Here is a 24597-nt window from a genome sequence, read left to right on the forward strand (position 1 = left end):
AGTTTGTGGCCTATAATTGCTCATAGACTTCTCTTACAATTCTTTTTATTTCTGTAATGTCAGTAGTCATGTCTCCACTTTCATTTCTGATATTAGTAATTCGAGTCTTCTCTCTTTTTTTCTTAGTCTAGTTAAAGGTTTGTCAATATTGTTGATCTAAGAATCCACTTTTGGTTTTGTCAATTCTACCTGTTACTTTTCTAGTTATTTCCTGTATCTCATATAACCCTTATCATGGGCTTCATTTTGCCAACTTTGGTTTTACTTTGGTCTTCTTTCTCTAGTTTCTTAAAGCGTAAAAGTAGGTTATTGATTTGATACCTTATTTTTCTTTTACTGTAGGCATTTGTAGCCATAAGTTTGCCTCTGAGCATTGCTTTTGTTGCATCCCACATGTTTTCTTTGTTTTTGTGTTGTTTTCATTCATCTAAAAATATTTTCTAATTTATCTTGTGATTTCTTCTCTGATTCATTGGTTGTTTAAGAGTGTATTAATTTCTATGTGTTTGTGAATTTTAGTTTTCCTTCTCTTATTAATTTCTAATTTCTTCCCATTCTGGTTAGCAATGGAATCAGTGATGCGTGGATCAGGCTCATCCCAACTGTGAGAGCTGCTTGTGTGCATGTCTTTCTAGCTCTGTGTTCAGTGATGTCGGCCCCATTTATCTTCTTTCTTTATTAAGTACTTCCTTGATTGTTGTAAACTGTTAGATTCCTGAGTTCTAAAAAAGTTGATTTTTACCTTTATATCAGTTTAACTAATCCTTGGTGATGCCACTCTCAAACTCTGAAGGAGAGCTAGAGTAATGCTAATGCACACTCACTGGTAACAATTAAATCATCTGTATCAAATTAAAGCATTTGCCTAAATTTTGCAAAACACATTACCTCATTGTTAACATTCAAGTCAGATCCCTAAGAAGGTTCTTAGAAATGTCATCTACCATCATGGAGTTTTTCCATAATAAATTTTCTATTTACTTAGGAGTTGATGCCAAGACAAATACCTCTCCCAGAAATATTAAGAAGGAAGGTGACAGTGCTTATATATGGCGCAAATAGATGTTCCAAATGTCATGTATTTTACTCATTTGAAATCCATCCAGATGCTTGCTCAAATGTTACTTAGCTTAGTTTACATATAACTCTCTCAATTTGATTCTCTAGTTTCTTAGGCCACAATTGATTTGAGAACGCAGACCGAGAAATAGACACTTAAAACAAATAGTGCTGTTATGAAGCCTAAAAGTAAAGAAAAATTCAAAGAATTATTTAAAAAACAGGAACCATAACAATGTTAAAACTGTGGTATTCTGCTTTCTTCCGGCTTTATTGAGATATAATTAACATACAACATTGTGTAAGATTAAGGTATATAATGTGTTGATTTGATACCAATATATTGCAAAATCATTACCATCGTGGTGTTAGCTAACACTTCCATCATGTCACATAATTATCATTTCTTTTTCAGGGTGAGAACACTTAAAGATTTACTTTCTTAGCAACTTTCAATCATACAATTCAATATTTTTAACTATTATCACCATGCTGCACATTAGATCCCGAGAACTTACTCATTTTCTAACCAGAAGTTTGTAACTTGTAACTGCCACTCTACTCTCTTTTTTAGATTCTACATATAAGTGAGATCATACAGTATTTGTCTTTTTCTGTTTGACTTATTTCACTTAGCATAATGCCCTCAAGATCCATAAATGTTGTCATAAAAGGTAGGATTTCCTTCTTTCTCATGGCTGAATTATATTTCATTGTATATATACACCACACCTTCTTTATCCATTCATCCATCATCAGACACTTAGGTTGTTTGCATTTCTTAGCTATTGTAAATAATGCTGAAATGAATATGGGAGTGCAGGTATCTGTTCGAGATCCCGATTTCATTTCCTTTGGATATATACCCAGATATGGGATTGCTGGATCATATGGTAGTTCAATTTTTGAGTTATTGATGAACTTCTAATTCTGTTTCTATAGTGGTTAAACCATTTGCGAAAGATCACACAAGTGGAGCCATATTAAAATAGAGCTGGAGCAGCCATTTCAGAGGAATTGCCTTGCACATCTTATTTTCTTTATCTTCCAAACAGGACCAAACCACCAACGTTCCGAGAAATTAGTAAGGACAAGAATATCCTGTTTGTAAGAATCGATGAATTGGACTTTGCTGATGAACAAATCGCTAAGCAATCAACCAAGTACAAGTCTAGCTTTTTGCCTGATGACTGAATCTCAAGCCAATCTATAAACCTAGCTTTACCTCATCTAGCACCAATGAACTCTTCTTTAATACAACTTACCTCATCTTCTTCCCTTTTTCCCATAAAAACCTGAGCCCTTCTCCTGTAATTGGGACACTATTTGGGTTTCTGCCTGAATCTGTGTGCCCCAAATTGCAATTTTTTGATCCCAAATAATTGCTTTGCCTCTTAAACTGGTTTCTGTTTTTGTAGGTTGACATATGGTGTCAGAAAGTGGAACTTGAAGTGATCTCACCTCTGTGGACTGGCATCCTCTGGAAACGGATTCAGTACCAACACATGTCCCCTCCTGTGTTCATCGCTTTCATGGACCGCTGGCTCCTCCAACTCCGACTCCTTTCAGGTTCTGATCTCCCTCCGTTTTGGTTGAGGTCTTTGCCTTTCTTTGGGATTCTGGGGGCAATAGCCCAAACTGGTGTCAATCGACCAGGAGACAATTGTCTGTAAGCCAGGTCATGGCTATTGCTGTCTGGAAGGGTTTCCCTGTTTGAGCCGGCTATGGCTGCTGCCATCTGAGGGTATATTCCCTATCTGGTGAGTACTCAAATTGTGTCTTTTGTGTTGTTTGCCCAAACAGCTGTAGCCAGCGGGTCAGAAACACAAGTAACAACCAGGGGCTTGCAACTGGTGTCTCTGTCCAGCTATGCTTTAACATGCAAATTTCATCTTCTAAAAGTTCCTGAGAAGTTCCTGCCTTGGGAACTCCAGTCAGGTTTATATTTAAGAACTATGATCCTTCCTCTTGTAAATTTTTGTTCCAGTGGATTTATAATACTAAAGATGATTTAAAATTACAGTGGCCACTTTGGGTCTCTTTTGAGCTTCCAAAACTTGTCTTTTTGCACTCTAGACTTGAGAACTGTGAATTTAACACCAAATATAAGATCTTTAATTTCTAAAGAGTCAAATATGCCACCTTCTGGCACACTTGCTTAAAAACTATGGTTCCTGGAAGCTGTAAAAATTTACAAAGAACAGCAAAATCTTACTGAGCTTGTTTCATGTCCTGAGAATTTAGCTTGGTAACCATCAGTTAGGGGGCCTCAAAATATGGTCAGACAGAAATGTAGGTTGCATTCCATTTGTGGCCAGACATCGCTGGGCAGAAATGGGGGTTAAACTGCATTTGTGGCTAGGGTCCTACCAAACTGTCACCAGCCTCAGGGGCATTACATAGGCCATTAGAAGGAATATTCTAATTAGATAAGATCATTTAAAGATTACAGTTAAAAGCAAAGGCTTCAAAATTCCAAAATAACATAATTGAAAGTTTTATTATAAAAAAGCTAATGAAAAATTATAAATAGAAGAGGTACCTAAAAGAAAAAGACCATATGACCATAAACAAAAGTCCATCAAATTAATGGCTTTACAGGCACCCCCATATCTACCTTCGAAGAAGGACCCCTGTATGGGCCCCTCCCAGAGTTAATAAAACTCTGCGAGATTTTCTGGTAAAATGCTGTGTTATTCCCTTAAATAGCCAAGGGGAACTAAAATTAAAAATTAGTAAAGTTGTTTAATATTGACAGAAATATTTACTGTTTGTCCCAGTTGAAAACTGGCAAGATATTTAGAAGGATTTTTTTTTTTAGTAGTGCTATGGTCAAAAATTGGCCCAATTAAAAGCTGATATTCAAACACTGAAAGGAAATTTTTTATAGGCCTTCTTCCCTAAGTTAAAATAGAACTATGTGCCCAGAGGGAAAGAAGCAAATTAGGGATATAGTTGGACAGGTAGATCAACCATGTTGTCATTTAAGTTACAATCCAATTTCTGAGGAATTGAGAGAAACTGTCCTTATCTTATAAATCTTTGCAAAACTAGATATGCAGCTCTAGAGGCTATTTAGATTCCACCCATTCCCTTTCACCAATCCCAAAAACTTCCCCTACTTGTCTCAGAAGGCTTGTAACCTCCAGAAACTTATCTAGACCATCCCTAATTCCTAAGACCGAAGAAAAAAGTAAAAGTAAAAAGAGGCAAATGCCTATAGGAGCACCCTTGCCCAAAATCTAATATCTTAAGTGTCTTCTCCACAAATATTAGTGTAAAAAAGCTTTAGCTATCTAAACAGATAAACTTAATTTATTCCATCTGCCAGAAATACAGTTTGAATCTAATTGTTCTTCTATAAACTAGTGAGTTTTGCATTGTCACACCTGTCTCATGGGTAAAATTCTAAAACAACAACTATTTAAGGTCTCTGCTTGCAGCTACCTATGTATCTGTGTATGTCTATGGATGTATGTTAGGTATATGTGATATTTTTCCACCTCCAGATGGTATAATTTCTACAAAAACTCTATTTAATTGAGTTAAAATAAGCACTTATATAATTTCTAAATATAATAGAAAATAACCCAAGTGTTTTTCAAGTTAATGTGATATAAAACTTTTGTTCTACGTAGGTTTACCAAAGCCAAACAAATCCACATTATCTCTATTACAAAACTTGGCAGCAAAAAAAATTGATGGCTGACTTTGTCTAATTTCTCATAAAATTTTTGTAGATAACCTAAACAAAATTATTGAGAATAAGTAAACTAAATAGATGTAAGTAAAAGGTAAACTTTTAACAATAATTATGTGTTATGGTATATGTATTCAAAAGTAACTTCAAAACTTTTTGGTAACTTGAAATCTTTGAGTTTTGCTAAATTAAGTTAAATGATGGAAATGTATTGAGTATCTAGATTGTTTCCCAATAAGATAAAATATTAGACATTAATTATTAAACATGGGTTTATCTACTTTTGGCTTCTTACCATGGAAAAATAAAACGATGTTTGGGTTTATTAGCAAACATGCCTTGTGCCACATTAAAAACTTTACGCTATAAGTAAATTTATGTTTTCAGTAAAAAAAGGTATAAGGAATGGAGATATTTTTGTTAAGAAAGTAAATTTGTCCTAAAATAAGACTGGTAATGGGAAAGAAGAAAAGACAAATTCTGAATGTAAAAAAGCAAGTTATAGAAGGTTAGTGGAAGAGGAATCCTAAGAAAAGAGTTTTGTGCATGGTCAAGCTGGCTAAAGATTGGAATGATTTTAAGTAAGTAAATGAGCTTTAATAGCAAAAGTAAGCTAGTGTTAGATTAGAATTTGGTTTTCTCTCTACTATTAGGGCAGCTTTTCTTGGGGCTTTTAGTCTGCTCTTGATATAAGAGATTATGAAAGGTTTTTTTTTTTTTTTTTACCTTTGAGTAGTCTACCAGAAAGGCAGGGATTTTATGTTTTCTCAAAGTAATTTCCTGTATAGTTTTAATCAGGTCTTTAGTCACAAGAGCTATAAGTTTTTCTTGATCCTATTTGACCAAGTATTTTAAAATATTTTGATATTATTGACAAACTTCTCAAAATCTAATTCTAAATGAAATCTTTTTGACATGGAAATTACCTTGAGGTTTTTCAGAGGGCCCCTCCTCGAAAGATTTGTTTTCTCTACTTACAAAAATAGAGATATTAAACTAATTAGGCTTATTTGGTATGTTAAATTACATGGGGGGCATTGTCAAATAAATGATAAACTTTCTTAGGTTATATTGTATGAGTGAATATTATTAATATGTGTTCTAGAAATTATATGAAATTAATAAAAAAAATCTAACATGTCTTGGTACAATGTTATCAACTGTAATTCTAGTTATCTTAAAATGTTGTATGTCATAAGAATAACCAAGTTTCGGGCCGGCCCCATGGCTTAGCGGTTAAGTCTGCGCGCTCTGCTACTGGCGGCCCAGGTTCGGATCCCGGGCGAGCACCGACACACCGCTTCTCCAGCCATGCTGAGGCCGCATCCCACATACAGCAACTAGAAGGATGTACAACTATGACATACAACTATCTACTGGGGCTTTGGGGAAAAAAAAGAGGAGGATTGGCAATAGATGTTAGCTCAGGGCCGGTCTTCCTCAGCAAAAAGAGGAGGATTGGCATGGATGTTAGCTCAGGGCTGATCTTCCTCACAAAAAAAAAAAGAATAACCAAGTTTCTTTGTCAATTGAATTATATTGTTGTCTTTTTTCATTTATAGACAGCTATTGTTTTACTCCGATGCTTTTGCAAATACATTTCATCTTCAGAGAGATTCATGAAAAGGACACTGACACTATAAAATACAGGTTTCTGATAAACTTTCAGATCATAAAACTGAAGTGGGTAAGAAATTACAGAAGTCTAATGGAGAGAATGATGGCTTCATAAAATTGCTAACAAAAGATGAAGAACAAATATTAATTACATGGGACTATATGAACTGGAAAGTGTTTGATCAGAAATACTTTCAGAGAAAGATCTTGATCAAAAGGGAGAAATGTAAAAAGATGACATGAATGGAGCCATATTAAAATAGAGCTGGAGGGCTGGCCCCGTGGCTTAACGGTTAAGTGCACGCGCTCCACTGCTGGCGGCCCGGGTTCGGATCCCGGGCGTGCACCGACGCACCACTTGTCTGGCCATGCTGAGGTCACGTCCCACATACAGCAACTAGAAGGATGTGCAACTATGATGTACAACTATCTACTGGGGCTTTGGGGGAAAAAAGGGAGGAAGATTGTCAATAGACGTTAGCTCAGAGCCAGTCTTCCTCAGCAAAATGAGGAGGATTAGCACGGATGTTAGTTCAGGGCTGATCTTCCTCACAAAAAAAATAATAAATAAAAAAAATAAAAAATAAAATAAAATAGAGCTGGAGTAGCCATTTCAGAGGAATTGCCTCACACATCTTGTTTTCTTTATCCCCAAAACTGGACAAAATCGCCAACTTTCCAGGAAGTCAGTAAGGACAAGAATATCCTGTTCGTAAGAACTGATGAAATTGGACTTTGCTGATGACCAAATTGCTAACCAGTCAATGAAGTACAAGTCCAGCCTTTTGCCTGATGAATGAATCTCAAGCCAATCTATGAAACACAAACCTAGCCTTACCTCATCTAGCACCAACAAACTCTTCTTTACTTAGCTCATCTTCCTCCCTTTTTCTCATAAAAACCCTGAGCCCTTCTCCTGTAATTGGGACACTGTTTGGGTTTCTGCCTGAATCTCTGTGCCCCAAATTGCAATTCTGTGATCCCAAATAAATGCTTTGCCTCTTAAACTGGTTTCTGTTTTTGTAGGTTGACACAATTTACATTTCCACCAAGAGTATACAAGGGTTCTCTTTTCTCCACATCCTCACCAGCATTTGTTATCTCTTATCTCTTGAGAATAGCCATTCTAATAGGTGTGAGATGATATCCCATTGTGGTTTTGATTTGCGTTTCCCTGATGATTAGAGATGTTGAGCACTTTTTCATGTACCTGTTGGCAATTTGTATGAATTCCTTGGAAAAATGTCTTTTAACTTCCTCTACTCATTTTTTCATTAGATTGTTTGGAGTTTTTTCTTGCTGTGGAGTTGTGTGAGCTCTTTATACTATTTGAGTATTAAACTCTTATCAGATATATGATTTACAAATATTTTCTCCCATTCTGTAGATTTCCTTTTGATTCTGTTCACTGTTTCTTTTGCTGTGCAGAAGCTTTTTAGTTTGATGTGGTCCCACTTATTAACTTTTGCTTTTGTTGCTTGTGCTTTTAGCATCATATCCAAAATATCATTTCCAAGACCAGAATCAAGTTTTTCCTTTTTCTTTTGGCAGGTTTACGGTTTCAGTTCTCATGTTTAAGTCTTTAATCCATTTTGAGTTATTTTTGTGAGCGGCGTAATATGGGGTATAACTTTATTCATCTTCATAGGGTTAGCCAATTTTGCCAACACTATTTATGGAAGAGATTATCCTTTCCCTATTGAGTATTCTTGGCTCCCTTGTAAATTATAGGTTGACTGCATATGCGAGAGTCTATTTCTGGGCTCTCAATTCTGTTTCATTTGTCTATGTGTCTAATTTTATGCCAGTACCATACTGTTTTGATTACTATAGCTTGGTAGTATAATTTAAAATCAGGAAGTGTGATGCCTCCAACTTTGTTCTTTCTCACCATTGCTTTGACTATTTGGGATCTCTTTTGATTCCATACAATTTTTGGAATTGTTTTTTCTATTTCTGTAGAAAATGCCATTGGAATTTTGTTAGGTATTGCATTGAATCTATAGATGGCTTCAGGTAATATGCACATTTTAACAATATTAATTCTTCTGATCCATAAACATAGGATATCTTTCTATTTTATTGTACATTCTTCAATTCCTTTCATTAAGTCTTGTAGTTTTCAGTGTACAGATCTTTCACTTCCTTGGTTAAATTTATCCCTAAGTGTTTTATTCTTTTTGATGCTATTGCAAATGAGATTATCTTCTTTATTTCCCTTCCAAATATTTCACTGTTGGTGTATAAAAACGCAACTGATTTCTATTTGATTTTGTACCCTCCAACTTTACTGAATTCATTGATTACTTCTAACAGTTTTTTGCTGGAGTCTTTTAGGATTTTCTATACAGAAGATTTGGATTGAAATTTGGGGGTTCCCTATTAGTTTTGTGATCTTGGATGTCCAAATCTCTCCCTAGGTTTGAAATGTTCTCAGCTATTATTTCTTTAAATAAGCCTTTTGCCCCCTTCTCCCTCTCTTTTCCTTCTGAAATTCCTATAATTTGCATATTGTTTCATTTTACGGTTTCCCGTAGATCATGTATGCTTTCACACTTTTTCATTATTTTTTCTTTTTTCTCCTCTGACTGGATAATTTCAGTATTTCTATCTTCTAAAAGATTCTTTTTTTCTGTTTGGTTTATTCTTCTGTTTTTGTTCATTTCATTTTTGAATTTTTCATGAAATTTTTCATTTTTCACATTTTTCATTTCATTCATTGAATTCTTCAGCTCCAGACTTTGATTATTTCTTTTTTATGATTTCTGGTTTTGTTTCTCATTTTTTCGTGTACTCTTTTCCTGATTTTGTTTAATTGTTTTTCTTTGTTTTCTTGTAGCTCATTGAGTTTCCTTAATACTACTATTTTGAATTCTTTATCGAGTAAATTGTAGATCTCCATGTTTTGGGGTCCAGTTACTAGAAAATTATTGTGATCCTTTGGTGGTGTCAAGTTCCCTTAATTTTTCACGTTCCTTGGAGTTTTGCATTTCTATCTTTTCATGTGAAGTAGCAGTTACCTCCTCCAATCTTTACTAACTGCCTTCAAGGAAGAAATATCTTTTATCAGTCCTGCAGAGACTCTGAGGTATTCTCAGACCTTGTATGAATACACCTGTTCCACCCTTCTTGCTCTATCTTGTGGTAGAATTCTTAAGTTTGTCTGCCTTCTTTTGATCCTACAAGGCACCAGGCTGGCTGCTGATAGCTTCTCTGTTGCTTTCTGGAAGATGGAGCTACAGCTCAAGTTAGTAGTGTCTTCCTGGCCCACAGACCCTGATTTACTTTTTGCGTGTGTGTCTCCAGCTGTCTACCAAAGCTCACTTTCATCACTGCCCCCAGAAGCATGCATAAGGAGCCAGCCACAGAATGGGGAAATGTATGGGTAAGGCACATGGTGTATATGGGGTGCCTCCACACTAGTTGGGGGCAACTGTGGATAAGGCTTTCCCAGCAGCTCTTGGGCAGGCTTCCTAATGGAGTCCACAAAGCAGTCAGCAGCATCCCTTTATTGTCCAATGAGAATCTTATCTATTGCTCTCCTCATCTCCTCCCACCCCACAGTCACGGAGCTCCCAATTGAGTCCTCTAGATGCTGCAAGAGAGAAATGGAAAATTCAGTAGTTAGCCAAGGGAGGAGGGTGTCATCAAAGCCTTGTTCAACACAATTGCCATATTTCTGTACACTTCACTGTGTTTTAGTAGAAACAACTCTTTTCTTGGTTTGTGAAAACTTGGCTTCAAGTATTTTTTTTTTCAGCCAATTGCTAAGGATGTGATGTTAGAGGAACTTCTCCAATAGTACTATATAGAAGTAGTCCCTCAGGGAGTTTTGAATCAAATATGTGGCAGAAAATGCATCTCCTTATTTTACACATCCATGGGATATGTGAGGTTATTGAGAGCTCTGAGAATTCTTTCAAGATAGAATGTTTTAAAACTCTCTTTATACCAGCATTTCTCAAACTCATTTGATCACTAATTTTTTTTTTTTCATGTAACACCTTTTAACCTGCATATCATATTTTGGTAAACTCAATATTAGATGCTCAATCTCTCTGAGCCTGTAACATGGAGATAAAATAAGCATCTTTCTGACCACATGCAGTGATGATTTAATAATGTAATATGAGTATTCATTATGAATGGCAATTATCCTGTTATTATCATCATGAATAATTATTTTTAAAACATTACATTACATTCCCTATTGTTTCTTTGTGGAGGCAGAACAGTGAGTTGGCAGGGAGTTCAACCTTTGTTTTAGAGGAGTAAATAGTCCTAGAGAAATTAAATGCCTTATCCAAGACCTCACAGCAGCAGGTGGCTGAACTGGAATGATAAACCAGATCTTCTGACGCTTGGAACAGAATACTATTTACTTTTCTGCTCTGCCTCCATACAGTCACATGTCAAACCACTCATGCATAGAGCTGCTGGGGTGAGAGATCTAGAAGCATTGTAAAACTAACTCTGTACAGTATCAAATTGGAGGAAATTAGGAAAGAATCATAATTTAAAATTCAATTTAAAGACCCACATATAGGATATTATAATCAAAGATGTATGTGACATATTTTTAATTACTTTTTATCCCAAGTAGTTTAAAAGTATATGTTCTTAAATGAATAAATAAACTATAGTTATTTGAAAACTTGTGTAGCTTGATATATTCAATGAACAAAATCTAGATTGATGAGATGTTTCCAGAGGTGCCTAGACTACAACTCTGTCATTTAATTTTCAACAATGATCTCCAATGTTGCTGTTAATATATAATTCAAAAATGTGTTCTACCTAGCCCCATTCCCTATCTTTTTTTACCTTGTTTCTTGTCATTGTATCTTTCCTTCAAACTTCTCATTCTGTTTCCTTTGTTGTTCATTGTAACTTCTGATGAAACAAGTCCTACATGAAAAGAGTGAGAGTGTGGCTAAAAGGGAAATGGCACTGGGAGATAATTCTGCTCTAGTCTTGAATGTGTTTGCAAAGTCATCATTTCAAAGTAACATGAGAGGTACTTAAGGTACAAACATAGGCAGATAAGAAACAGATGGCATTGGGGAGGCTAAAAATGTTGGTATTTTTGTAAGTCAAACAATATTTTCCTGGGGTTCTCTCAATCTCAAACTATTTCTGAGATGGAGAAACTAGTCAAAGAAGCTCAAGGGCCCTAGTGCAGTGTCATAATCAGTAAAATGACCAAAGGACCAGAACTTAAAACACTCCTCTTCATTCCTTGTCTCACATTTCATTTTTCAAACTGGATAGTTATCTATATAAATGTTATACAGTCATGCACTGCTTAACGACGGGGATACGTTCTGAGTAATGTGTTGTTGGGTGATTTCATTGTTCTGATATGAGCTCAAGACAAGGTTGACATGACATATTATAGAAAAGAAACCCTATTGTAACTTTGAATGACCTCTGACTAACTAACCCAGCTGGGTATGCACCCTCCAGGAGAACTAACTGCTTTGTGGATTTTACGACCTCTGCTTGTGCATATACCTCCCAGCTGCGATAAGATGGTAACTCTTTTCTTTTGAGTTCCTTAGGAATATGATGACCCACAAACAGAGAGTCTATACTGATAGCCATCATCAATGAAAACTGAAAGATCTGGTGTGGTGACTCCCAGTCTGTAACACCAGAAGGTCAACATTCCTAACCCCCTCCCCTATAACCCACCGGCTTATATAACTGCCGTAAGATATTGTGCCCCCTTAAGATGGTTCTTTTGGACATTAGTTGGCCATCTTTCCTCTTGCTAGCAAGCTGTAATAAAATGCCCTTCCTCTGCCACTATCTTGCCACTTGACGATTGGCTTTTGTCTTGTGGTGAGCAGATGGGCCCTTTATGAGCTAACAGTTGTGTGAACATCAGAGAGTGTACTCACACAAACCTAGATGGTGTAGCTTACTACACACCTAGGCTGTATGCTACTAATCTTATGGGACCATCATTGTATATGTGGTCCATCAGTTGACTGAATGTCATTATGTGACACATGATTGTATATTCTAAAATAAGATAATGATTTATAAACCAGAAATCAAGGCTTGAAATTGAAAAACATTTTATTTTCACTACTGTGAGTTATGAAAACATAGTAGTATTTCCAAGTATTTCAATATTTTGTGAGGAAAGAAGAAAATAATGTTTAAAATCAGGATTGCTGTGGAAAATTCAGAACATTTTCCTAATTGTGTGGAAACCAATGTGGTTTCATTAACATTAGTGTGTGAGTCTAAGAATTGAGGATAAATTGACATGTTACTATACCTAGTCCATCAGAAATGAATTAAAAAAAAACACAACTCATGGCTTAATCTTAAGTAGGATTTCTTTAGCAGCTACACTGAGTACAAAATGGAGCTGTACTTTCTACAGGGAATTGAAAAACTGCTCCATGCCAGAAAGTCATTTCCATGAGGTACTTGGCTTATGTATTTGTCTCCTTCTCCTTTGTCTCTTCTTTCTCTCCCCTCTGTGGAGAACCCATGGGCAGCTTCCCACATGGGCTCATGTTGTTTTCCTGGTGTGGAGGAGTCCAGCGGGTGTGAAGCATCAGCACCTGCACAGGGCATTATTTAAACTGCATTTGCATTTCATTTCAGGTTTTAAAAAATAAAATTGGGCATGTGAATTGAATGACAATTGAATAATAATGCCCTACTTAGTGAGAAATTGATACTCTAATGAAGATTATAACCCAGTATGAATTTTTGAGCAGAAATATTTGCCTGATACTTGGTTTAGGAAAAGAAAAGGAGTCTGGGATAGTTCTATTCAGTAAAGCCAAGAAATACCAAGCAAGTATTAATTCCAGGAGGAAAGACCTGAGTAGATGAACAATCGATTTATCTATTTCCTAAACGTCCCTACTATGCCTTGAGTTCATAACTATGCTAACGGACCTTGTCTGGGCTCCTCTTCAATTTCTTCTTTTACTTAGTGACGACTTGCTTAATTTTCTGATTTGCTTCATGCCCTCTTGCAAGCATCTTGAATCGTCTCTTGATTATTGCCTTTTCCACCCCTACACTCACTTCTACTGATTCCTTCTATTTGTCCACTTGAGAAACACAAGAAGGAGGTGTCTCTGCTATCCTATTCTGCGTTAGCAACAGAGGCCATTAGCATTCTTCTAGAGGGAATCATAGAGCCCTGTGCTAACTATTGGTATCTAATTGCAGTATCAGGCTCCTTTCTTAAACAGTTCAGATTACAATCCAAAGTTCTCTGAGGGGAGGGTTGAAGTTGTGTCAATTTCAAGTTGTATCTTCCAATATTTAAGTATTACTTGCCACTCTGAAGATCTTTTCAGGAAAGCCATCTCAATAGAGAAGTTCTCTCTGAAAGCTTTTCACAGATAAGCATATTTTTAAGATCAAGATTTAAAAATAATTGTATATTCCATGTTCACACTTTAACACTAAGACCATATGCTCAAAGTATTGTACAATCATTGTTGGAACCTATTCCAAAGCGTTTCACGACTGCAACGCTGCCTGAAATACCCATTCATTTATCAGGACTTTCTTGTTAACTGTGTCCATGGTAAGGGGAGAAGCTGATAACTGATTTATATATCAGGTTCAAAGGGGGAGAGTACCTCACTATAGAGTAATTCACAACAAAATCCACGCACTGCAGATTCCCGGCTCTACCACAGGCATCCGCATTCTGAATATAATGGAGTGAAGGCTGAGAAAATATATTTTGAACAATTACTTCAAGATATTTCAATGTAGTATAAATTTTTGGACTACTAGTAGATGCATGGTCCAGAGAACAAGATGCTTTGTTGATTTTATTTCAATAAATTATATGCATTAATTAATTTAAATAGTAGTTTTAATATTTGTTTACTATGTTAAACAATATGAATATTGATCAACTTCAACTTATCATCACTCTCTGATACGAAGGAAGCTTGGCGACATGGGCATAAACAAGAAGTGGTTTGTTTTCTCCCTCTCTTTGTTCCCTGGGCTTCAGTTATTGGACATCTCCAGGAAATAGAAAGAGAGAAAAAAAAAGTTACAGTCCCTGTGGACTGTAACTTTTGTCATACTCGATTCCAATATTAGAGCTTCACATGGACATCCCATTAGGAACTGGGCACATCACTCCACTTATGCAATAAAATAAGCTTTCTGAAAATGAGGATACTCAGTGCTGACAAGTATGCAATAAAATGGCCCTTTCAGTTTATTTGCACATACAATTATAAAATGGTACAAGTCCAAACACCCTTATCTTAAAAGCCTGGAGACAAATGTATAATGGAATGCACTTTTTTTCAGATAGTACAAGGTGAAGACAATTTTCAGCACTCATAATGAACATTTTATTATTTTTGCTGCAAAATATATGGATATTTCATAAACTAGAACAAACAAAGTGTGTAATTAGCCTCTGAGAAAGTAAAACGAAAGGAGCCTTTCACATCCTAAAGCTGTCCGGGCCCTCACAGCTCGACCATGGTATTTTCCTATCATCTCACATAAACAATCTCAGACCACTAACCTAGGACAAGGTTACTTCGATTCCATCATAAAGTGAGACAAAACATGGCTACTTCATAATTTTGTCTAAGCGCAAATAAAATCAATGTCAATTGTCCACTCTCTGGACTAAAATGAGCGGCTGCTACTTCTTTACCAATTGTTTATTGGTAAAGCTTTATTGTCATTATAGCCTGCCTTCTCTATAGATAAGATTTACTGAGATACCCAAGCAAAGAATTGCCCGTCTTCTGACAGTGTCCAATCTAGAGCCAACTCCACTTCTGCAGACTCAATCCAACATCACCCAAGCAAAGCCCAAGACCTGTAACAGGTTCTTTCTAACACTCTCTTGCTGAGATACCCCAGGGCTCCTCATGGTATGTGTTCTACACCAAGTAATAAACCCGGGTTGTTCAACTGTAGGTATGTTCCTGAGAGTTTTGGATGCAAAGCACTGACATCTCACATTATATCAGTTTAGGTCAGCTTTTGACATACAATGAGTTCGGGTAAGTCAGATTTTGTTACTAAGTTATAAAAAGACTTTTAGGTTGCAGGGTATTTTGGATTTAAGAATTCCAGATAAGGTTTTGCACACTTTATAGTATTTTTGGAAACCAGTTGGCAATATTTATCTAGAACTTAAAAAATGTACACATGCTGATCTAGTGATATCTTAAGGGGAAATCTCAAATTTAGGTTATCTCTTGTGGCATTAATTATGAGAGCAGAAATTCAGAAATAAAAGTAAATATCCAAAAATATGATGATACATCCATTAAATGGACTACTATGCAGCCATAAAAAATGCTTAAAAGCTTTGATGAAATGCTTATGACATAATGTTGAGTCAAAGCAAAAGATAAAATTGTACACACAGCACAATCTTATGGAAATTTACCAAATGAAAAGAATGACCAATTTTGATTGATTTGTACATTTTCTTTACTCTTTCAACATTCTTTTCTAGACTTTTACATTTTTTTGAAATCACTATGAGTGTGAATCAGTCTTTTGCCAACACAAATATTATTCACCTATATTTAGTTACCGTTATTTTGTGTATAATCTCTATGGAAGCCAAATGAAGAATAGAATTTAATCATTCCTAAGAGGCTTGCAGAATAAGAAATATGGTGAGGAATATACAAACAAAAAACTGGATATAAAACAGCCAGAAATATATACAGTAAACTAGTGATTGTCAGATGTGAAGCAAGCAGGAAGGGGAACTTTGAGGCAAACATATAAATATATATATATTTAACTTAATGTGCATAGCTTGCTTACTGTGGCCAGGTGATGTAGGTCATAGGTATAAAATTAAATTTAATCTTGCTTGCATTACTCCAATTTGCTGAATAAGTCAATCCAATGGATGATATATAATTTTCCATTCTTTTTCTTTTCTTTACTTGTTTTAGCAAATGACTTTGACACGAGGAAAATATTTTTTTAAAAGAGAAGCTGTATTTACAAGGGTTAAATAATTCAACTTGTCAACAGCATTTCTTCCAAAACATATTTGAAGTAGAGAAATACTTAGGCGATTTATGCTTTGGGGTGAGCATATTTCTTTGGCATTTTATTCTCTGTAGTAATTCCATTAAAAGAGCACAATTTATTGCACATCTGTCTTTGCAGATTTTATCAGTGCTGAAACCTTTTAAACTGAGAATGAGATTAAATAAACCTCGTTTACCAATGTGGTAAAATATAATACACATCCAGCCCATTAAATGGCCAGCTAAATCAATATATACACTTGGCAGCAATTTCCAGAAGATAAGGTGAAAACCTCCTGTTCTATTTGATAGATGAGTAAACTTAAAGGGAAGAATTTACAGTAGATTCAATGTGTACCTTGAAGAAATGTTCATTATTCTCAAATTACCTTCTCATGCCAGCAGATTTGTGGTTAGTCAACAGAGGGGCCATTCGTACTCCTCCTCCTGAGTAGTTACAGAGGTTGCATTGAAGCAAGTAACTGATGTGGAAGGCAGATGAGTGTTTGAACCTATTTAACAAAGGTGAGATTTCAGCTGTGATTAAAAAATGTTGATAAATTTTAATTGTGTAATACACACTGTTCAAAATCACCCCAAATAATGTGGCTGTCTATATGAGGGTGAAGAGGGGAGAGCGTGAAGGACAGAGGAAGCTAAAAAATGTAATAATAATGATAACTTATAACATGCTTACAATGTGCCAGAAACTATGCTTGGCACATTTACATACATTGTTTGTTTAGTCTTCAAAAAAAATCTTTGACGGGCCGGCCCAGTGGCACAAGCAGTTAAGTGTGCGCGCTCCACTGTGGCGGCCCGGGGTTCGTTGGTTCGGATCCTGGGTGCGCACCGCCGCACCGCTTGTCAAGCCATGCTGTGGCGGCATTCCATATAAAGTGGCGGAAGATGGGCACGGATGTTAGTTCAGGGCCAGTCTTCCTCAGCAAAAAGAGGAGGATTGGCAGATGTTAGCTCAGGGCCGATTTTCATCACAAAAAAAAAAAAATCTTTGAGGTAGATATCATTAAGGATATGGAAACAGAACTAAAGTGAAATGCCCCAAAATCATGATAAAAAATATTGAGGCTAGTATTTTAATTTAGTTTTTTTGCTTCCTAGACCCACTGTTCTGTACAACTGTATACCAGAAATAGAAGTGTTTTATATATATATATAAATGTTTATATTTAAATTAAAATATAAATAAATAAATAAATATAGTCCTAGGCTAAAGCTGAGTATTACAAATAGAAATTAACTCTTTAGATGAAAGGTCAGGAGACAGAAGTCAGCGATTGAAGTCAGGGTCAAGCATTGAAATCAGCGAAAGAAGCAGCAGCTCATGGTCAATGTCTCAGAAACACTCAGGGTCAAAAACAGAAACCGCAGCATTATCACAGAGAGAACACAGTCTGTGAACCCCTACAGCCACACTTCAATAAAAGAGCTAAGTCATGACCTTCAATGAGGCAATATGCCCGAAAACCACTAACTTTCTGTCGGGCGCATTTTAGCTTCAATAAATGCCCATCGAACCTAGAGACTTAGAGGCAGGGTGCATCCACGCTGAGTCAGATAGACTTGATTTCAACTCCCAAGTCTGCCCCATTTCTCAGCTGTGGGACTTTGTACGATATTCTTGGATGGTTTAACCTCTCTAAAGGCTGTTTCTTTATTTGCAAAATAAAGAGATGATAGAACTTAACCCACGGTTTTTACATGACAATGTTATATAATACATATAAAACACTTAGCTCAGGGGCCGGCCCGGTGGCGCAAGCGGTTAAGTGCGTGCGCTCCGCTGCGGCGGCCCGGGGTTCGCTGGTTCGGATCCCGGGCGCGCACCGAAGTACTGCTTGGTAAGCCATGCTGTGGCGGCGTCCCATATAAAGTGGAGGACGATGGGCACCGATGTTAGCCCAGGGCCGTCTTCCTCAGCAAAAAAAAAAAAGAGGAGGATTGGCAGATGTTAGCTCAGGGCTGATCTCCTCACAAAAAAAAAAAACAAAAAAAACAAAACACTTAGCTCACTGCCTGGTCCTTAATGAATGCCCAATAAATATTCTTATGCCCAATATATATTATCTGTATATACACATAAATACATATGCATACACACATCTGCACACACACTCTTTATATGTATATAGACACTCTTTACATGTATACATATATAATATGCATATATTTTTAATATATTTAAATGGTATATATGTGTCTACACGTATCTTTGTATACATATATTGTATTTTACATATCTTACATACAATATAAATATGTATTTTATATTATTAATCTAATAATCTATGTAAAATGTTGTATTCTATTTTTTTGACCAAATAATAAAAACATGCTTTGTTTTAATATTTTAATAACATTTCTCCACAAAAGAACTTTTCACTGGCTATACAGCACTCAACTCTGTGAATGGCCCAACATTAACTTAATCATTCGCCTATTGTTGAGCATTTAGAAAATTTACACTTCCCCCCAACATGTAAACTGTAATAAACATCTTCTGCATGAATTTTTTTTTAGTTTTTATTCATCTATTTTGGATTATTTTCTTAGAATAGAATACAGAAATTAACTGGTCAAATGTTTTAAATATTTTTATACTATTAATTTGTATTATAAAACAATGCAATAAAAATTTATATGTATTTTGGAGCACCTATCGTAAGCAACATTAATCTCTTAATTTGAAATATATGAGTTGTACACTTTCTTCTTCCAAAAAATGGGTTGGATATAGTTTACATTAGATAAAGAAAGGAGATTATATAAATTAACCTCTAGAAGCCAAAATAAAGAAGTTAGCATTCACTGAGGAATGTTAGTTACACATTACATGTCAGATGCTGTTTGGACAATTCCTGTTACCTTAATTAAATACCACTACAGCCTTGAGATAGACATGATCTCCTTTCACAATGTAGGAAGCTGAAGTCATCAAATTACTAGGTAGCAGAAAGTAGACTTCAACTCAAATCTGAATCTCTACTTCTCCACAGTGGAAACATAATGCAGATATTTCCTAATTGTGCAAGGCCTTGAACTTAATGTTGCAGGTGATACCAAAGATATCTTTTCCCCACTGCACTGCTTTGCTGAGGGCTCTCCCTGAATCTTTCATTCAACCTTCTCGTAGCAATACATTTAGCATTCAAGAGCATGGAAAGAGAGGAAAATAAACTCAAGTTTTGTGCTGCTTTATCTAGGGCTCCAAGGTAGAAACCATATTCTAAATCAGAAAGAATTCCAAGGGTCCAGTCTGAAGTTCTCTGTTAATGTTTTACAGATTTAGAGAATGCACTAGAAATCAGAGAAGATGGGGGCGGACATAGGAGGGCAGAGAATGTTGGAGTGAAAGTTGCTTTTAAGAAGGATCAGTATTAGAAGAATAAAATTTCTTAGCATGATAGGTTCTTTGCCAATATTTATCTTGGTAATTTACTATATAAACATAAACCTTTAGCTGTTGGCATGGACACTGTCTGGATGGGAAATAAGCCTCTGGTTCAATGACTGTTCTGAAAACCAGAGTCTCTTTTTTTGGTGCCATTGGGCATGCAGTGCTCTAAACTCCACTGTCTCCACATGAACCAGGTATTAAGAAGGGCAGAATTGATGTTCAGGGTGAAGAGGCTTTTGGGTTAATCTTTCTGTATACAAATGTATTGAGCATGGCCCCTTTGGAGTGAGTACTTCACTCCTGTGTCCCTGAAGTATTGGATTTAGGCCTGATGTAGGTGGTTGTTTATGGCCTTTTGTGAGTTGTTTCTTACAACCGACCCCAAGTTACCCAGGTCTAAATGTGACTTTAAGCCAAACCCGGGACCAGCTTTAGTAGCTGTAACTCTTTGCATCTTAACATGGTATGGTGCCTTTTTAAGGGAAGCGAGCCTGTTCAATTATGATTTCACGTTTCCAAGGCAGCACAGGAAGGATGCTCTCATCCCTGTTTCTTAATCAGTGTATCATAGATGCTGAGCATTTATAAAACATCTTCTGTGCTTCATGACAAATGGGACTTCTTAAGTGTCCTTTATAGCGGTGTCAGTTTTCAGGGTTTACCTTGTATATATGGGGAAAGGAGGAATTTTGCCTAGTGAGTCATGTGCTTACATCTGACCCTCAGTGTTGGACCTTTCTTACTCTTCTCTGCTGGGTTACAGGTCAATTTTCAGCTTGTTTATAGCTACCCCCTAAAGCTTCTGGACACTTTCTCCTTGTTTGAGGGTGGCTTTCTCTGCACAGGCAGCAGGGAGAAGTCAATGTGAAATATATCTCATTTTCTCCACTGCCATGTGCTGCTTGTTTGTCGAGGGCTAGTTTATACATGTTTAGTTAGCTATAGTCTACCTTAAAATAATATTATATGACTTAAAGTGTAATGGGAGGCTATCACAGAAGTACACTACCAATTTCTTCCCTTTTTTAGTGCTATCATTGTCATACTTTCTAATTTTACATATGCCATAAATATATAATACGTTATTATTTTCAGACTTATATTTTAACAGCTGTTGAAAAATAAAAAAGAATTGAATTTTATATTAACCTTAATTTATGTAATTTCTAATGTTCTTCACTGATGTGTGTGTCTGTATGTGTGTATAGTTCCAAGTTTCTGTCTGATATTATTCCTTTTGTTTAAAAATTCCTTTAATATTACTTATAATTCAAATGTACTGTCAAAGAATTCTGTCACTTTTAGTTTGCCTGAAAAAAATCTTATTTTTCATTTTTTGAAAGGTATTTTCACTGGTTATAGAATTCTGTGTCAATAGACTTTACTCTTTCAGCACTTTAAAGGCACTACACAATTGTCTTTGGCTTGCATAAGTTCTCAGGTGAATCCTGATGTTCTTTGTTCTTCCACATGTAATGTGTCTTTTATTTGCCGGCTGCCTTCAAGATTTTCTCTTTATTATTTTCAGCAATTTGAATCTGATCTATCTCGGTGGTTTCTTTGTGTTTCATTTACTTATTTGATATTTATATACTTATTTATTTGGTACTTATCCTGTTTGGTATTCTCTCGGCTTCTTGGATCTTTGATTTATTTTCTTTCATTAAATTTGGAAATTCTCAACCATCATCTCTTGAAATGTTTATTTTGACCTGTTCTCTCTCTCTCCTCCTTCCATATCTCTGCTGGAATTATTTGTTCATTCTTGATGTTTACCTTTTCCAATAGAACCTTTAACATATTAATCATAACTATCTTCAATTCCCTGTCCAGATGTTCCAACGTCTGGGCCGCCTCTCAGGCTGGTTTTGGGGATTGATTTTTCTCTTGAGTCTATTGTTTTACTTCTTGTTTTCTTGTGCTTCATGTAAGCTTTGGTTGAAAGCCAGACACCTTGTGTGGAGCAGTGGAAACTGAGATAAATAACATTCATGCCAGAAAATGGGCACATTTCTTTTTGGCTAGGCTTTATTGGGGGGTAAGGTTAAGTCGATCGAATCAGGTGTTGTGCTGGGTTTGGGCTTTGTGGTCACTATTGTTACCCTCAGTGCACTATAGGCTTCAAAGTCCTCTAGCATTACATTCTGTTTAGGATGGGCACCAACCAGTTGGTCAGAGAGAATTGGTCAGTGTGTGCTTCACCTCCAACTTGATGATTTCTCTTTGTATCTTGAGCTCAGAGACACTCTCTTCCCAGGCTCGTGTCCCACCCCCAGCAGGAGACTGCTGCTACACGTCGCTGGACATTTGTTAGCAAGGTGGGGAGAGAGAGCCGCATTATCTATTGCTCTAGTTCAGTCTCAGACTTAATCAGCTGTTTCTTCCTGAATCTTTGGAGTGGGGCCTTCTCAGAGATCCTGCCCCTCTCCAACTAGTAGGGGATCTCTAATGGCCTGGACCCGGAGTTTCCCGCCCCTTGCCCAGGATGGGCCTTTCCATATGCTGTTAAGGTGATAAGTTTTGCTGCCCTTCCTTGAGTATCTTAAGACTTTTGTTCTATAGAGAAGCTAGGAAAGCACGATCCAGACAGGGTTTCAATAATTTCCCGCAATCTTTTAGATCCTAGTTCTAGAGGACTCAGTGATACTGTGCATGGTACCAAGATGTGGACACAGGCAAAGAAAATAAAGAAACTAGTATGGATAGGTGAATCGAGGAACCAAGATTTTCAGGAATAAGACAGAGATCAAATATTCTAGTTGAAGTATGTAAGGTAATAATTGTTTAATAATATAACTATTAAAAATAATAGTTATATAATCAGAAGAATGACTTGATTGCAAACGCCAGGATGACTTTAGGTGTAGGAGTAGAGAAATGCAGATAAGACTAACTTACGTGGCCATAGAGGAGTCATGTCCCTGCCAGATGTTTCCCAGTAAATTTAAACTCATATTTAAATGCAAGGGCACCAAAGTATACTGTCTTGGTAGTCAAAGTTGGATATATTAGTAAATAGTGTCAGCTTCAAACTGCTCAAAATATATTTTTTTAATCTATTCTATACGTATGTGGCAAAGATTCTAATTAAATTTATTAGCTCCTTATGTGTTTTATGTAGATCCAGCTTTAGCTAATGGGAGTGACTCCTCCTGACTAGTAATATTCATAAGGATTTTTCAAAGGTGGAAAAAGAAAGAAAACAAAGGATGGAACCATTGAATAGGATATTTAACACATAAAATTGTCCTGGAAGCAGAAAAGATAAATTTGTGAAATACGAAAAGTCAATAGAGATAGAGGACAATGGAAGTCATATGGCCAATGGTGGAGATAAGTCAGAATGTTTTCAAGAAGCTGTACGGGATCAGAATTGCCCACCCCAAAATGTATCTCTTTGGCATAAGGATTATTTTGGGCTGTTTACTTTTAAAAACTGCAGAGATGGGAAAAGCTCTGAAAACCAAGTAGAAGTAGAAGTTACCCTTTGTAAGAGACATTTACATTTGAAAGGGAAATCTGCACTTGTAAAGATGTCTCCCTCTCTGTATCAGGAAGAGGGGAGGATGATCCTATCTCTAGAAATTCTTATCAATGCGGAAGGCAAGGACTTAAATCTGCATAATAACCTTGCTCTTGTTTACTGTCCTTTTCTGGTAATCTCCAGTAACTGACTCTCCCCACCCCCAACATCCTCCTTTGTCTTTATCTGAAGATGGTATTTAAGATGACAACCTCAGCCATTCTGGGATTTGCTCAGTTCTCCTGGTTTTCTCCCATGTATACATGTTATAAAGCTTTGTTTGATTTTCTCCTGTTATTCTGTCTCATGTCAATTTAATTCCTAGACCAGCCAGAAGGACCCAGAGGGTAGAGGAAATGTTATTCCTCCTCTACAAAGCAAATCCTATTTGACAACATTTATGGGTCAGAAGTTATAAACAATTTGAGTAAAATTAAAATACAGTCTTTGCTTTTGTGACAGGTGCTTACAAATTGTTGAGAAGACGAATCTTACCCACATGAAACTATCAAAAAATTGGGCTCTCAAAGTAACCTGTGACATCATGTGAGATCTGAGAACATTTTCTCCAGCTTCCTTCTTCCGGACCTGCCTCTGTGGACAAGATTAGGTGCTTGATGAATGCAGAAAGACATGTGGCAGGGTGTTGGGACAGGATTCTGTGAGCACGAAGTAAGTCAGAACTGTCTCAGAGGTGAGCCAGGGGATGGGCTCACGTCATGGGCTCCATGTCATGAACAATGTTTCCTCTGAGTTTTTAAAGCTGTGAGCAAGCAGCTATATTACATGAGGAGCAGAAAAATGAGTATTCATAAATATGCTGATGGTCTAATAAAACAAAATTGGTGTAAAGAATAAAAAAAAAAGATTCGGTGCTTGAAATACACTGCTCATTTAGCTTCAATGATGCCACAAAGTTTTATTTCTTTACCTCTCTGAAAAATTTTCTGCTTCCCATTATCAATTCTCACTTTCTTTTGTTCCGTTTTTTCTTTCTGTTTATTTCCACTTCCCCACTCTCAGCTATGTATCTATCCAAAGGTTGAGTCTTATGCTCTTTTTTTCCCTCTCACTCATCAGCACAACTCCAGCTATCTTCTTACATTTAATTGTCAGAATAAAATTGGTATTACATTTATACACTGGTTCTGCTTACTAAACATTTCTGTTGGAATATGTTTCTATCATATCCTTGTTAAACAAACTTATATTTATTAAACACCTAGGGACAATACCAGGCAAAGAGGATGCAAAT

The 24597-nt window shown here is 36.3% G+C and overlaps 1 long non-coding RNA gene across 1 annotated transcript in view; it reads left to right on the forward strand.

Annotated features, from left to right (window-relative positions):
- Window positions 1–24286, forward strand: part of LOC131411785 (uncharacterized) — a 190300-nt gene extending 166014 nt beyond the window's left edge. The window contains exons 2-3 of the long non-coding RNA XR_009221646.1: window positions 2478–2628; window positions 23805–24286. This is a non-coding gene — a long non-coding RNA (uncharacterized LOC131411785). The remainder of the gene's footprint in view (window positions 1–2477; window positions 2629–23804) is intronic.
- The last annotated feature ends 311 nt before the right edge of the window (window positions 24287–24597 follow it).

The sequence above is a fragment of the Diceros bicornis genome, chromosome 12 (assembly GCF_020826845.1).
Source record: "Diceros bicornis minor isolate mBicDic1 chromosome 12, mDicBic1.mat.cur, whole genome shotgun sequence".
NCBI classification, from domain to species: Eukaryota; Metazoa; Chordata; class Mammalia; order Perissodactyla; family Rhinocerotidae; genus Diceros; species Diceros bicornis.